Here is a 15,666-nt window from a genome sequence, read left to right on the forward strand (position 1 = left end):
AAAATGTTTTGTCGAATAGCCCCCTGCTGTACTTTAAGCACAAAAAAATTCAGTCCCGCTGGTGCACTGTAGGCCGCAGTAAAAAATCGGGGAAGTTGCACAAATTCGACAATATGCACATTTTTACCGAAAAATTCGGTGTGAGGAGGTAGGCAAAGAGGCGTGATCAAGGTGTCATTCGATGCACCGTCTTCCTAGCAAGATGTAGCAAAATAATCTCAGGGGTACTTTTTGTTAACTAAGCAAACAAAATGATTTGTTAAACGAAATGATTTGACAATTGCCATCACAATCAGCATTTTTCTTACTGCAACCTTGTAAGATAATGTCTAATAGGATGTCAATTTCAGAGGGATGCCCGGGGCAGCATAACATTTAAGATTGTACCGAGCTATCGCAGTGCTCCACCGCCTTGCGAGGTAAGTTTGATCATTTTAATGCTGGTTCAAAACCTCCGTACTTTACTTCTTTCTGCGGCCATGATTTGTAAGGCTGTAAGCAGTGGCGTGTGCAGACAACATTGGCAGTGTCTGCATCTGCTTAAACCACAGTACCCACGCTTCTAAAATCTGCAACAGCACGTCTTGAAATAGGTGCATCTACATCCACATCCGTGAACGTTGCAGTTGTAGGAAAACAACCTACGTAACAAAACTGATGTTTTGTCGCTGCTAAAAAAAACTTGGGAGCACACAAAGCCAACATATAGTTCTTCGTTTTTGGGTTTTATAAATTTTTCAAATTCGGGAGGGAAAAATCGGGTGCTATTTACACGCGAGAAATCGGGCGCTACGATCTCTGTTTGATATGTCATTGGGGAATTTATCGGGTGAAACTAAAAGCACACGAAACAAGCCTATGCTTGTGCCACTGGGACGAGAAGTAAGAACCTTTATATTTCCGCTCGGAACTGGGGCAGTGAAATGACCGCAGTATTCAAACGCCTGCCCGAGCTCCACAAAAGCTGGTCTTTTTTTTTTTCTCCTGCAGGGGGGGATCGTAAAAGGAGGACAAATAGGTCGTCACCTAGGTCGTACCTAGAACGACAAGTTGAAGAACTACAAAGATATCTGGTAGACATCGGGTTTTACCCAAATTTTTGTAAACTTGTTCCAGGGGAACTATCATGAAATATCGGGTTTAACCCGAACCCGAAAACGAAGAACTCTAAGCATACAGTGTGACTCAAGCTCAAGTTTTCTGTTCCTAATATTAGTGAAAAGGATGTCTGAATGAACGATGTAGAAGTCGATCTGTTCAAAGGGTGCTAAACCGAAGAACTAAATGCGCAAGAAATGACCGTGCCAAACGAATGTTGTAGTGCATGTGTCATGAGCACCGTGGTTTGCATACAATATCCATGAAAGTGTGGTGTTAAAAAGCTTGTCGGAATAAAAACCACTGAAATTCTTTTTCAAGCAGCAGTATGAAGGTGGTGACTCTTACGTGAGTTAAACACATATTTCCTCATTGTTACTGCATTTGTTTGCTTTGCCTTCGACGGTGCGCTGTTCCTTGGCAGTAGTGGCATGTTATGTTGCGCTATTTTCATGTATTACATGTTGCGAAAAAGGTGTTTCTCATGAGCAAGGAGTCAAGCCTTCATGCTGTGCGACCCATTGGGTAAATAAATAATGCGCCACGATGGTGGCTAGGCGCATTGCTTTTGCGTTCTTGTCTCTGGGTCATCTTTCTTTGTGTGTGTGTTGGGTGATAACTTCGTGGTAGTTTTCTCTATGTTGACCTAGTACGTTTGATCCTCATCCTTATTGGCGGTAATCAAATGCCGCTGCAATGATGTCACACGAGAATCTTGAACATAGTATGTTTGCCACATCATTAGATCTGACTTTCTGGGCAAAACTCGATTCCTCTAATTGTTATTCCCCCAATGGACGTTCGTTATGTTTTGGTGTAAATGCAGTCGTATCTTCCGACTTTTCTCATCAGAGTAGCAGTGTGTACAGAGAGCATTTCAGGCAGCAATCCACACCCAGAGCAATGCTAGAACAACGCCGTCGTTGTGCCTTGTATCATAAAATGGAACCCAGCCAGCCCCCCACCATCTTAGTACGGTGTGGTAGAGGGGTAGTCTGTTCATACACCGGACAGACATGATAACACATAGGACACGGACGTACGCATCAGCAGCCCGTCGATCAGTCTACTCCCTGCAGAGATAGCTTATCTGAAAGAACGGGCAATGGGAACAGTAATAGGTACGCAGGCGTTCCCGTAGCGGAAATATTGGCGGAGGCCATCGAGGTTTTTCCCAATAAATCGTTTCACTAGTTGCGAGTGCAGCAAACCGCCCAGTCCTCCTTTCACGGAGACTTTTTTTCAGAGAGTAGTTGCGATTGCCGTTGCACGTGGTAGAATTTGAGGCCAACAAGACACTTAAGCCTCACAATGCTCAGTTGCGTACTTTGATAAAAAAATGGTAATCGATGCAAGTGCACTGGCAGCAGTGTTCGAACCCATGCCTTCCGTTTTCAAATCTGATACGCTCCCAATACACCGTGCTGGCTACCTTGTTGTGAACACGCAGAGTCTCAATCGGGATGCACAAGGAGAAGCACTTGCGCTCTACACATTCTCTGTCACACTGACGTTCACTGGGAAAAATGTGATTGCATGTGGTGAGTGCATGTCCCTGTATATCTGAGCAACGTGCGGACACCTCTGTTGACGACAAGGTAGCTTCCGCACTGCAGCGGTAGCTCACGTAAACAGAAATGGGACCGTTGGAGTGCCACTGTTTCCTCAGTTGAAACATGCTTCTTACATATTTCTGTGTGGATCTGTGCTTGTGGTGACTATGGAATGTGAAAGTAAAGTGGTAACTTAAGTCTCTGTGTCATTAGTATTTCAGGATCAACCCCCCACCTGTCCTGGTAAGTGCTACTCTCTATTCCTTTCTGTCTCTGTTTCTGTCATCTCTGTTTCTTGCTTGCCACCTCTCGCACACTCGTTTTCCCTCATCTTTAAAGGGACAGCCCTCTACATAAATTTTTCATTTTTGTTGTTTGTGCATTTTTACACTAAGACAACAAAATGTGGCTGTGATGCGAGGTATGAGACGTTTATGTCGCGTCATCACGTTTACGTCGCCTTACCGTGGCTGATTCTAATCAGGTGGCTCGTGACGTGACGTTGGCCACATTATCCGAAACGGGAGGTCTCTTTTGATTTGGCTCACACGGTGGGCATTTGTCGAAGATGCAACATTCTGAACCAGCAGTAGGTGCTCGCGGCGCCATCTCGGAATCTCCCGGAACTACTGTAGCGTGCGCAGCCAAATCGAAGAGACCTTTTTGTAGATTGGGTTGATAGGACCGTAAATTTGTGGGATTGAATTGTAGTCTGAACGGTGCCTCTCGATTATGAGATTAATCTCGGAGGCAGGAGCAAACGTTAGTAGTGTTTAGAAACATGTACAGGTAAGGGTTTTGTTCTAGGGTTATTGTTTTATTCTGTATGGCCATTGGTACGTTAATATCAGGTACACAACTTACGAGCACGAGTGTTTTCTTCAGTAAACACGACAGTTTTACTCCAAAGTGCCGCTGCTGTTTGCGACACTCAAAAATTGCAACCTCGTCCTGCTAGGGATGCCCTTATTGGCAAAATTGCTGCAAGGAATATCACCCGTCGTCCGCACTTAGCATGTCTCTGTATTCTGTGACTCCCGTCGATTTAACCTTACTTGTCTTTCCTACCTGAGGATCCCCGTAACCCTTCCATCAGTCGTGTTGACATTCCAGAGTAGGATTGTGCATGCATTATTTTTCAGCCGGAAAACTCTCTTACTCTAATTGTGATGAGAACAGCTCGAGAATGTGTGCGTGTGTTGACCGTAGAGTCCCAAAACCTGCCATATTGCCAAAAATGCTGTTGTCGAGATGAACCCTGCCAATCGCTTTGCTGTGCAACCCCAATCCCTTCTGGCCAGCCTTGGTGGGAAGCACTGTACGGGGCCAGGATGACCCAAGCCTGACCGGGTTAAGACAGGGTATGAGCTTGGGCCCCAAAGTGTTGTTGGGCCTGAGTCGGGGCCCAAGCTTCTGTTATTCGACACTCTTTCGGACTAAATTCTTAGCAGCCAGGTCGGGTAAGACTTTGGTTGGGGTCCAAGCCAGCAAGATAAACTTAGTCCAGTATAGTGCTGCTTCCATGGCTCTACCTTTTGAGACTGTTCGCAGGTTTGATTGCATCTCTATTTACTACCCAGGAATAGCAGAGACATTCTGCGTAATACGTCTAAGCAGTGCTCAAGGGGCATTGTCCATGGGCCGAGGATCTGTGTATACACATAGCCATCCTTGTGGCTGATTAAAGTTTGTGACATTGCCTCTGGCCTATTGTGCCAATAGGCAACAATGTTCCTTGCAAACCACATCTCTTGCAAACCATGAACCCGTTTTGGCAATGCCCCCGTGTGTAACGCAGTGTTGGACTTGAAAGGTCCGCGTTTATCGTTTGCTTCCGTAGTTCAGATGCGCTGACGAGTGTTTTTGCTGTCGTAGTCGGCATTGAGATGTGTGTTTCTGGTCTTGACCATGGGTGGCTCATTGCACATTTCATGAGCCTTGTTGACCACGAGGTTCAGCACTTGCAGAAGTGAGCCCTGTCGAATCATGTACACAGTGCTTTGTGTACTCTGTTTCAGGAAAGATTAGTCTAGAACATGGTCCCATTTGCGACCACCTGTTCCAAAGGACTCGTAGTCGAAACCACCCATGGTCGAGCATCTGCCACTCTTCTTTTTCTGAGGACTCTGTGGACTCTTTCTCGCTGCACATTTTTCTGCGTGCACAGAAGCGACGGATTCCTCACTTTTGGCACTCATGGCATCTCGAGGAAAGAAGCCAGACATGTAACGAGTGATTACGTGTGTGATGCGAAGGCCTGTTGTCATGTTAGAGTGTGTCTCAGCTGAATTCATGTCCCGAGAATGTACGCTCTTTTCTTTGTGTGTGATATAGTGTGTGCCGTGTTGACATATCATGCGCAGTGCCTAGCTTCTGCCTTCTAGATATCAGACATGGTGGCAATTCCAAGAGGCTCACAGCTGCTATGTGCACACCAATTCCATCGCATCCCAGAAGCAACTCTCATAAAAACAAAAATCTAGTACCTTCCTAAATGCCAGCAGAAAAATGCTCCGCATTCTTAAATCTGAATCTATGGACAGCACTTTGCTGTACCTAACAGTTGTGCCAGTTTCTGCATGTGCCATGAACTATATGTGAGAGAGCTAAAAAAAATGTTTTTTTCACATGTGTCATGTAAGCAGTGGCGATTTCTGCAGTTCAGGTGTGAAAGCAAATGGCCTATTCTTTTAATGCTGATGGTTTTTCTTTATCGTGCTTTATCGGGTTTCTTTATTTTTCCTTTGTGACTACCATGTACAGGGAATGCCTCTTGCGCTAAAAAAACACGCAGCAATACATAAAAACAGATCCATGAGTGGAAGGACATGGGATGAAAATGGAGTTCAAGAGCGTGGAGCTCTTGAACAACAATAATAACGACAATTTGAACAATGTGTTGTGAACGTTATCATGCTTGAACCTACAAGGAATGTATACCATTCTCACAATAGAACACTTGCATGGTGCAGAACTGCTTCCTCATTCTGAATGAAGCAATCCTAGTGGTGGTGGTCCATCTAACTTGCCATATGAATACCAACATGGTGCAAAATGTTGGCGCTGTAGTGTCAGGTGCCGTGTCATAAGATATTGTCGTTACATTAGTACAGTGCTCTGGAAAGCATGTGTGGAAAGAGTTCATGCAATAAAGTAATATTTTCCGGTTACGTTGTGGCTGCTGACACGCATTTCTTGTGTCTCTTACAATGCATCTTTGTGCACTCACTTCACTCTGTCTGCTTGTGATCACTTGATTCCTATTCGCTAGCTCTTGTACCACTTTCTAGTGTGCATGTGTGCACCACATGAAGAATAGAGCCTTATAGTCTCTTAACAATTGTACACTATCTGTTGTGCACTGTGCACCGAGTATTTCTGTGTGTTGTGTTACTGTTCCTCACTACAATGAAAGAACATTGGACACGTCAGAGCGTCGTCAGTAGTATGTACTAATGCAGTCTGAGCTTCGTCACAGAAATACACTGACTGGATGAGTAACTAGTAGTCACATGTTTCGGGTTGATTGGCAAGTTATTTCCACTGTATCTGAACAAAGACCTCGTGAAATTCACAGTGGCAGAAGTGCGGCTGAGTTAGGATAATGAGGTTTAGAGCCACAACATATGTATCTTATGTAAGTTCCTCAATCTATTTGAAAAATAGAGCTTGGGTGTTAGGGACTACACAATAACATATTTTATAACTTATCATTCTAATGAGTCTGGTGAAAACAACCATTTCACAATGCTTATGAGTCCCCTGAATCTTGGGCCAACAGCAGAACTGAGGGTTTTTCAGTTCTAATTGATCAAAGAGGATGATTTATAGACAGATTTGATGAGCGGAGTGTTTTATTTGCAGATTTATGTTCGTGCTCAATTTGACTACAATCCCTGGATGATGACCTGATTCCATGTGCCCAAGCTGGAGTTGCCTTTAAGACTGGAGACATTCTTCAGGTTAGGACTCGGAGTTTCTTTTGATACAGATATAAACTTGTTAGTTCAGCCTGGTTCTCGGATTTCATGACTGCCATGTATTCATGGGCGTTCCCAGGATTTTTTTCTTTTTTTTTCTGGCGGAGGGCAAACAGCTTCCAAGGCAGTGCAGAGCATGCAACAAATACACTAGACAGCAGAATGATGACAGTTGAAACCTCCGGTACGCATATAGGATCCAGTGGATAAGATTCAGGTTATTAGGACAACATCCGAGTATGAGTCGTGACAACCTGGGAGTAAGGAGCTTGCGATTTCCACAGACAGTCTACGAGATACAGCTTTGCCCCCTTCTTGGAATACCCACGCATGTATTGAATGCACGAGTTGCTTTCCAACAGCCTATTGCTGCTGCACAAATTTTTGTTTTTGGAGCAGCAGTGAACGCAGTGTCCGATTTAGGGGATATTGGACATGGTTACGTATTTTGACAGGATGCCATATTGTTCATATTGTGTAAGTGCTTGAAGCGATATAAAGGGTGTTTTTGCCTGGCAGGTGATCAGCAAGGATGACCCTAACTGGTGGCAGGCGAAGCAGGAAGCGTCTGATGGCACAGCAGGGCTCATCCCATCCCCTGAATTGCAGGAATGGCGGGCTGCCTGCTTGGCCATGGAGCACTCTAAGAACGACCAGCAGGGTATGTCTCGCTTATCCAGAGTTCAAATATCCGGAAAACTCGTTATCAGGACTACGTTACCGGTCACGAACCTGCTACCATTGGATTTTGTCTCGGTTATCCGTAATTCCTTATCCGTGTCCAGACAGCAAGTACGGGGAACAATCCAGTCTCTCAATTTGGAAGGCCCCCTAAGACCCCCCCCGGACTGAGGGTCTAGATCCGCCCCTGTTGCAGCACAGGCTGTACTACTTTACAGTACCGTTTATGCATTCGAGTAGAAGTCCTCAAAATTTGTGAACTCTAGGAACCCTCATAACAGTCGCAAGAAAAATTTGCTTTTTTCATGCGTTTGCAGTGAATTGCTCAATCTTTGGAAGGAAGAAAAAGCACCTACGAGACAAGTACCTAGCAAAGCACAATGCAGTCTTTGACCAGTCGGATGTGGTCACCTACGAGGAGGTGGTGAGATTGCCTTCATTCCAGCGCAAAACACTCGTCTTACTCGGTGAGCCACCCACTGTCTTCCTTCTGCTCTGTTTCTCGCATTTACTCGCGTAATTAACGCACCTCGCCCATCCAGGGATGCAGACTGTAATGCTCTGGAAATATAACGTGTACCTTGAATGTGGAGGTCCCACATTTTTATCTCGTAATTAATGCACCCTCCTCTCTAGGGTGCCGTATTTTAAGTGAAAACAAGCGCTTTAATTATGCGAGTAAATATCGATACTTACTCGCATAATTAAAGTGCTTGTTTTCACTTAAAATACCGTTAAGATACCGTTAATTATGATTATACTAGGACAGCCTGTGCGGAATGCTCTATTGTTAAGGAACCCTAACCGACGATGTGTCTTTTGCAGGAGCTCATGGCGTTGGCCGACGGCACATAAAGAACACACTAATCAGCAGTCATCCGAGCAAATATGCATATCCGATACCACGTAAGCCTTTCTTTTTTATGCGAACCTGCGATACAACTTCTAGACAAGATCATCTTTACTCAAGCACATGAATCAACACTGCCGCCAAAGCACAGTTTCACACTCACAGAGTTGTTGCTCTTACTGTGAAAGTGTGAGCTCAAATGCCAGCCGTGCATTCTGCAAATGTGCATTGCTTCTATTTCTTGTGTGAAAGTGTTACATAGCAATTGAACATAAATTTTGCATTTAGGTTCCCCCACCGGGATTAAGGAATTAAGTTTGAGGGTGGGGGGTTCCCGTTGGTAGTCTGCATGACGACCATGTTACCGACATAATGCTGATAGAACGAGTTTATGCTAGTACAGCTCCATTTGATGTGCAGTGCGTTCTAAGTCTGTGTCCTCATTTGGCAGATACAACGAGGCACCCTAGGAAAGGAGAAGAGAACGGAACCAACTACTTCTTTGTGTCACACGATGAAATGATGTCAGATATTGCATCCAACGAGTACCTGGAGTACGGTACCCATGAGGATGCAATGTACGGCACCAAGCTGGAGACGATACGCGAAATCCACGCCAGCGGAAAAATTGCTATATTGGATGTGGAGCCGCAGGTATGTGTGTCCTTGTCTGGATATTTGACTGGAGACATCCAAAACATGTTTCTAAATGCTGAAAGTACACAAATTTTTTTTCCTATGACCACAGCGTTACAAACACATAAGAACTCTAAGTGTGGAAACTAAAGGTGAAGAGGGATTTTTTTTAAATTTTTTTTTGAAAAATGAAGGATGGTGGGGTTCTTCATTGTAAATGCTGTGTGGGTGCTGAGGGGTGCCTAGTAAGCGAAGCCTGACTGACTGCTTTTGCTTCTAATAGACCTCTCCCCGTTTACAAACAAATGACGTCAGGTGGTACATCGGCGCACACAACTTGGTAGACTGGAACTACTATATCAAAAAATCAATAAGTCACAAGAAAGCCACGTCTAAATATAGTTTTTCATATTGTAAGGTTCATTTCATTTCATTTCATTTTCATTTATTAATCCCAAGGGCCCAGAGGGCATTCTGGGCAGAGGGCAGGTTCTTATGCAATTCGTTGCATATTATTAGTTGTATGGCCTCTTTCTGCTTCATTCTACCGGTAACCCTATTTTTTTTTGTAGCCCTTTCTAAAGATGGCTACCAGGTTTTTCCGTCTTCAGGAGCCTGAAGGGCACGAGTTTCTCTCGGACTGCACGTGGTGTCCCTATACAAAGCAAGCGCGAACTAAGTCATAATAACAAACCACATTCTGCACAGGATTATGATGTTAACTGTCGAGACGATGCAACCAACCCCTGGGTGGAGCCTTCTTTTCTTTCCGTGGTGGACAGGAAACGCGAATGAAGACACCAAAGCGACACAAAGACGTGACCTCATTTGTTTGTACCACTGATACATACAAAGAAGCGACACAATCTGCAGATTGGCCTAACAAAGGGCTGAACAGTCCACGACATCACTCAAGGGAATCTGAGCAGCCTGCAAATGCGAAAGCGCTGATCCAACAGCACCGAGCAAGGGCAGAGCTGGAGCGCCGGACAAGCGACAGTGTCACGTAACCGCACGCTTCGCAAAATTTTCATCCTCGTGCAACAGATGGCACTGTGGGCTGGGGCGCCTCGTACATCTTCTGGTCACGGGAGACAGTGAAGTTTCATCTCCTAGTCTTCTTACTCCGTGATAGAGGTCTATAGCCTCTCCAAGTTTATGACAATCAGGAGCTGAGTGATGAGCCAAACATGAAGACTCCTAATTGGCTGAGAGCGAAACAGCTAATTGTTTTTGTTGGTCGTATTGTGAAATACTGTAGTGCATTGGTACTGATGGTCCTACAATTTCTGGAGAGGTGTTGGGCCCTGGTCTTGGCCAGGTTGTGCCAATATTCGTAGCTACTCTGTAGAAGCTCACTAAGATGGAGGGGGGTGTCAGTGGTTGCTCAAAACTGTGCGTCACCTGTTCTTCAGGCATTGAAGATACTACGCACGGCGGAATATGCACCCTACGTTGTGTTCATAGCAGCACCTTCCATAGCGACTATGCATGACGTGAGTATGCACCACTTCCGTTTCCGTCGTTGTGTGGGTGTAGAAAGCATACAGCATAGAACAGAGTCCCAGTGTCATTTGCCTTACCAAATCACTTCAGGGGATTTGAAATGCAGCAACCTTGTGGTTATGAGTGGCTGTCTGTGTGACTCAAGGCTGCTTAGTTCCTTGACAATGACATGTCATGTTCAGGTTGAAAATGAAAAAAAAAGGCCTTGTGTAGTCTGGATGGAACTAGCAGTAGCAATGCAGGTAGATGTGTGGGTATGGCGGACAGCCCCTACAGCCTAACATAGTCGTGTTCAACTCGAGAAGGAAAAGGAAATCTAGTCCGTCAACTACATATGCCGTAGGAGGTGAGGAGATGCAACGCCGCGCCAGGAGAAATACTGCAGCGCACCATCAGTAGGGAGTGCACTTTCTGCCGCAGTGTAGTGTCATGCGGCCAGTCTTAACGGCCAAAACGGAAGCAGAGCGAGTAGGATGGAAAAGCATTGTCTGGCACGGGAGGGAGTGTGACCTCTCTGTGTCCAGCCATCCTAGCTGTGGTGCGGTAATATTTTGACAGCTGATGGACTAGATTTCTTCTCCTTCTTAAGGCTATAGATTATAGGTAGAGCCTGAAGTTTTCGGGAAATATTTTTTTCTAAATTCGGAGGGTAAAAATCGGGTAAATAAACATGTGCTCTAAATTCCTGCAAATTCGGGTGGAAAAACTTCCAGTATGCTAAATTCGGGGAGAAATCGGGCTCAGTTACTCAAACTAACTGTACTGGTTTGGTACAAATGGTGATATAACTGCATTTGCTGCCAAACAAGCTAAGTGTGCATTCCTACGGATGTCTCAGTGAGGGCAATTTGGCGGGTAAAAATCGGGTTTGACCCTAAAGAGGCAACCTTCAATTCGGGGTGCAAATTCGGGGAAGAATCAGGTTAAACCCCAAAACTTCAGGCTCTAATTATAGGGACAATGTCATTTGCACCCCTTCCCAGCAACGCATTTCGAGGCTAGCGGGGGCGCTGTTCATGGGCCTGTTTATTGCTTCCTCAATCGCTAAAATACCTTGTACTTCACCTGACCTTAGGATTTTAGTACAAGCGGTGCACGTCCCACGGGAGATGCGTTCCCTGCTAAAGTTGTAAATTGATTATCATCGTTCTACACGTTTTCATGGGAAGTGTTGCTGTCATCTGCTATGGCCATGTGTCCGCTTCTGCATGTTCAAAATCCAAATTTCCATGATTCAATCATGGTGGAGATCTCGCGGGCCCATGCGTAGCGCCCCTAGCGGATAGTGCGGACGGGCTCCTGCGTAGGAGTTGCCATTTATGCATGGTCGCAATATAATCTACAGGTTTTCCCTGCGATTTTAATCCAAGTGCCAGCTAAATTAATCCACGTGCCATGCAAACTTTATGGGGCATGGATTAATTTAGCTGGCACTTGGATTAAAATCGCCAGGAAAACCTGTAGTAGGTCATGCCCCTCACGAGAGTTGTTCCGTCGGTCCTCACAGGTGGACGGTAGCTTGGAGCGCCTAGCGAGGGACAGCGAGCTCCTGCGGCAAGCGTACGGTTACGCGTTCGACCTGACCATCGTCAACAATGACATCGAGGAAACGATCCGAACACTGGAACGTGCCCTGCAGGATGTGCATTCCAGTCCTCAGTGGTTACCGGTCTCTTGGGTCTACTGAATAAGACGTACCAGAATGAAGAGCTCTTCCTCAAAGTACTTTTCAAGAGACACTTTACAAATATGTACCCACCGAACGCTCTGCTGCTTGAAAGGCACGTAAAGTGGCTGGGTTCGAGCAGTTCGGGCCGTTGGTGTACATGACACCTGCGTCGCGGGTGCCAGGTAGTCATGGTGAATTCGGGTGGTCAGGGCCGAGCTGTGAGACCTACTGCTCGCAAATTATTCGGAAAACTTGACCGTATCACTTCTTCACTGCGTGCAATCTAAGATATGCCCCAGTGGCGCTACGCTTTGTATCCGACAAAGTTCAAGCGCAGAAAAGTGATAGGTCTTTACAACTCGTGTTTTGGCAAGTTGTATTGTACACGTGGTCGTATCATTGGTGCGTTTGTGCTAGCACCGACCGGAGCACATTGCGATAAACCATTAAACTTGTAACATCAGTCACGTGTTTGAAACTTTGTTTTCGAGCATTGACGCGTTATTTAGCGCACCTTTTTCGTTGTTTGTCTCTCTCTTCACCTTGTTTCAGCCGTGCACCTTGTACAAGGTGTGCCGGTTCTTAAAAATGACTCCCTTGCAGCGGAAATTGAGCGCAAGTCTCTATCTACAGATTGCACGAGATGCAGATAGCACTGACGCGTTATATGTTCTTTTATAATAGGTTATACTCATTTTGTGGACCTTCTTGCAAGTACGAGAGTCGCTTTATTTAGTGATTCTCCTTGTGGCCACCTATCAGATCTCTTATCAGATCACCAAAAGGTCTCCGCTGTGCTGGAAATGTGGCAAAAGAAAGAGAGTACCAATCTCGGCACTGTTCTCTTCCCACCTTTCCCAGTCAGTGCCAAATATTGCTAAGCAGTTTTGCATCCAAGATTGAGAGATCTTGTGCGGACACCTTGTCTTGTGCTCAGCAGGAATGAAGCAAGTGTGCGCAGCGACTACAGAAGCTGTCTTGCTCTGTGCGCAGCACAAGAACGTTGCACTATGGGGAACCACCCAGATTCACCGTGTGTGTGGATAAAGGCGTGCATTTTCTTTTTCCCACTAGTTTCACATAGTGAGCATTTGGTCCTTCTGTTAGGGGCAGCTATGGAAAATTTGGGGGAAAATGTCCTCTCTGCGGGGGAAAATCTATGGAAAATTGGGGAAATTAAGGTTTTCGTAACCGTTTGATGGAATGTCTTCTGTGGTGCATCTCCAGGTGATATCACTATTCTGATCTCCTCACTTTTAAAGCCCATAAGATGCAGAGAGATGGATATTACGTGACTATATTTTCCCCATTTTCACCCCCCGTTAATTCGCGGAAAGCATTTAACCCTAAAAAGTCGAACCTTGTTCATATAGTGGGCAGTTTTGTGTAAATATAGGACCAGGTTTGTTTCGAACCATCTGGATGCCTTTTTGGGAGACAGTGTGCCAAATTTCTCTGCAGAGAAAGACTTTACAGTGCAACATAGGAAATAATGACGTGAAACTCGTGTTTCACCAGTTTTCTTTTTCTTTCCGGGTTTTTAACCCCCAATAAGCATTTCTCTGCCATTTGTAGAAGAGATATTTCACAAGTATCGCGTCGCTTTTCTGTGCGGTACCTTCGACACGTGCTTGACACAGGAGTACTTTAGACTTAGTGGGTGCACATGAAAAAAAAATGAAAAAAAATTACTGAAGACCAACGAGATGATGTCGTGATGAACTGGTGACGTGTAGTACAAGCAGTGGAGTGGCAATCCATGTGTTTGTAGCAAGATACATATCAAGGGTTTTTCTTGTTGTTACAATCACTACTCTCGTTTTATCGTGCTATATGCAGTTGAAGTTTTTTTGTTTGTTTTTTCTCTCTATCTGTACAGCGTTGATTGTTATGGAAAGAAAGAGCCTCCGTGGAGGCCTCTGTCGTGCATGTGGATTTGATAACAGTTATAGAGATGCAGCATTGTTGAAACGAATTGTTCATTATCATCGTCGTCATTTTGATCCTATTTGGTGAGGTACATAGAAAGCACAACAAGCTGGGGTTAACTCTTCTGGATGGACCTGCATAGCGGCTCCCATATCCGCTCCTGTAGGATTTGACATTTTTGTTGCGTTCATCGGTACGACACTGCACGACTTCATTTGTAGAGTGAATGTTTCGTGACTGCAGTGCTGCAGCCTCATGTTTCAGTTCCTATGTATATGCTCATTATGTTTACAAAACGGGAGTGTAATATACCGTTGTTGTGTTTCACATGTTTCCAGCTCATTCTTTATCAACGCCTGGAAGGCATTTTCTGAGTCGACTTTCTTTTACAAAAATGGAAGCCCTCTTTATCCTTTGAAAAATAAGTTTCAAAAAGACATACTTGAAACGTATTTGACAACGGCGAATTTAAAAAGAAATTATGCAAAGGAGTTTTCAAAGCATAGGTATTTTTTTTGGTTTTCACTAAAAGTCATTGTTTGCTTGTGCTAGAAAGGGGCAAGTGCAACAATTTTTCAAACATAATTGAATAACACGATTTACCTCAACACCCTTTTTTTTTTTTTCAGCCATGTGTGTCTTTTCTGTGTACAGTATATGCCATAGATTAAATAGTCAACTATTGCTGAAGACAGTTAGTCTTAAAAAAGAGTAATACATAGTATACTAACATTAAGCAACACAAAACAAGTGAGATTTCTTTACAACTACAATATTGTCGAATCGTATATGGTTCGATGAAAAATTATTTTATCGCCACTGCATTCGCGGTCCCTAGAATCGCGTAACACCCCTGGCATAATAAATCTCGGACGAATACGACGAGTGTTCATTGGAGGTGGAGTCTGCTTGAATGGCCTTATTTGGACATGCTTGTTGTGTGGTATGACCACTTTTTTGTTATATTCAAATATATGGGGTGTTCCCTATATTGAAATCGTGAACCTATTGATTCAACGTGACCTCAGGACAAGAGCAGCCCGTGCTACAAACAGACTGTTCTTCTGAAAACACAATTTTGTTTTGAAAAATAATTTTGTCTATCATTTCATACAAAGGAAATTGGAATTTTTGCTCTTGTACTAGTAAATATTAGCCATGCCATATTTTTCTGGACAGACACACAGTAATAAGTTATTGTAATCTTGTAAGATACAGACGCAGCATTATAATCAGCAGCTGTTTGGAAAATGAGACGGTTGTTGAAAAAAAATGGGAGGGGTTGAGACCATTCATTATGTGATTTAACTGCAGTGGCAGCAACTCTTCACAACAATTGTTTACTTTTCCTGGATTCACTGAAAAAAAAAAAGTGACTCCCATCGTTCTTCACAATGTGCAGACTATGCTGGAGCACGAGAAAATTTCCTTGTATTGAACTTAACTGCACTGGCATTGCACATCCACAGACCACAGGGTAATTTTTATCAAAGATCACGGGGAACCGTATTTGAATCTATATTTTTCATGGATGGACCCAATGGCTGTTTTTTTTTCTTTTTTTTTAATCACATTGACTGTACTATTCAGTTGACTCTGACTGTTGTTACTGAACGATGGCAGATATTGAAATGCTAGTCATTGTACACTTCATACATCACTCGTATAGTAGTTGGAAAACAAAGTGGTAGGGAAGGGCACTTTGTGTGACAGGGTTTGATAACGTGCTTACTAATAGGGCGAAATAAAGGCAACTTGTATACA

The 15,666-nt window shown here is 44.3% G+C and overlaps 1 pseudogene; it reads left to right on the forward strand.

Moving 5' to 3' along the window:
• LOC135367344 (peripheral plasma membrane protein CASK-like) overlaps positions 1-15,666 on the forward strand; it is a 38,239-nt pseudogene extending 22,573 nt beyond the window's left edge.

The sequence above is a fragment of the Ornithodoros turicata genome, chromosome 8 (genome assembly GCF_037126465.1).
Source record: "Ornithodoros turicata isolate Travis chromosome 8, ASM3712646v1, whole genome shotgun sequence".
In the NCBI taxonomy this organism is placed as follows: domain Eukaryota; kingdom Metazoa; phylum Arthropoda; class Arachnida; order Ixodida; family Argasidae; genus Ornithodoros; species Ornithodoros turicata.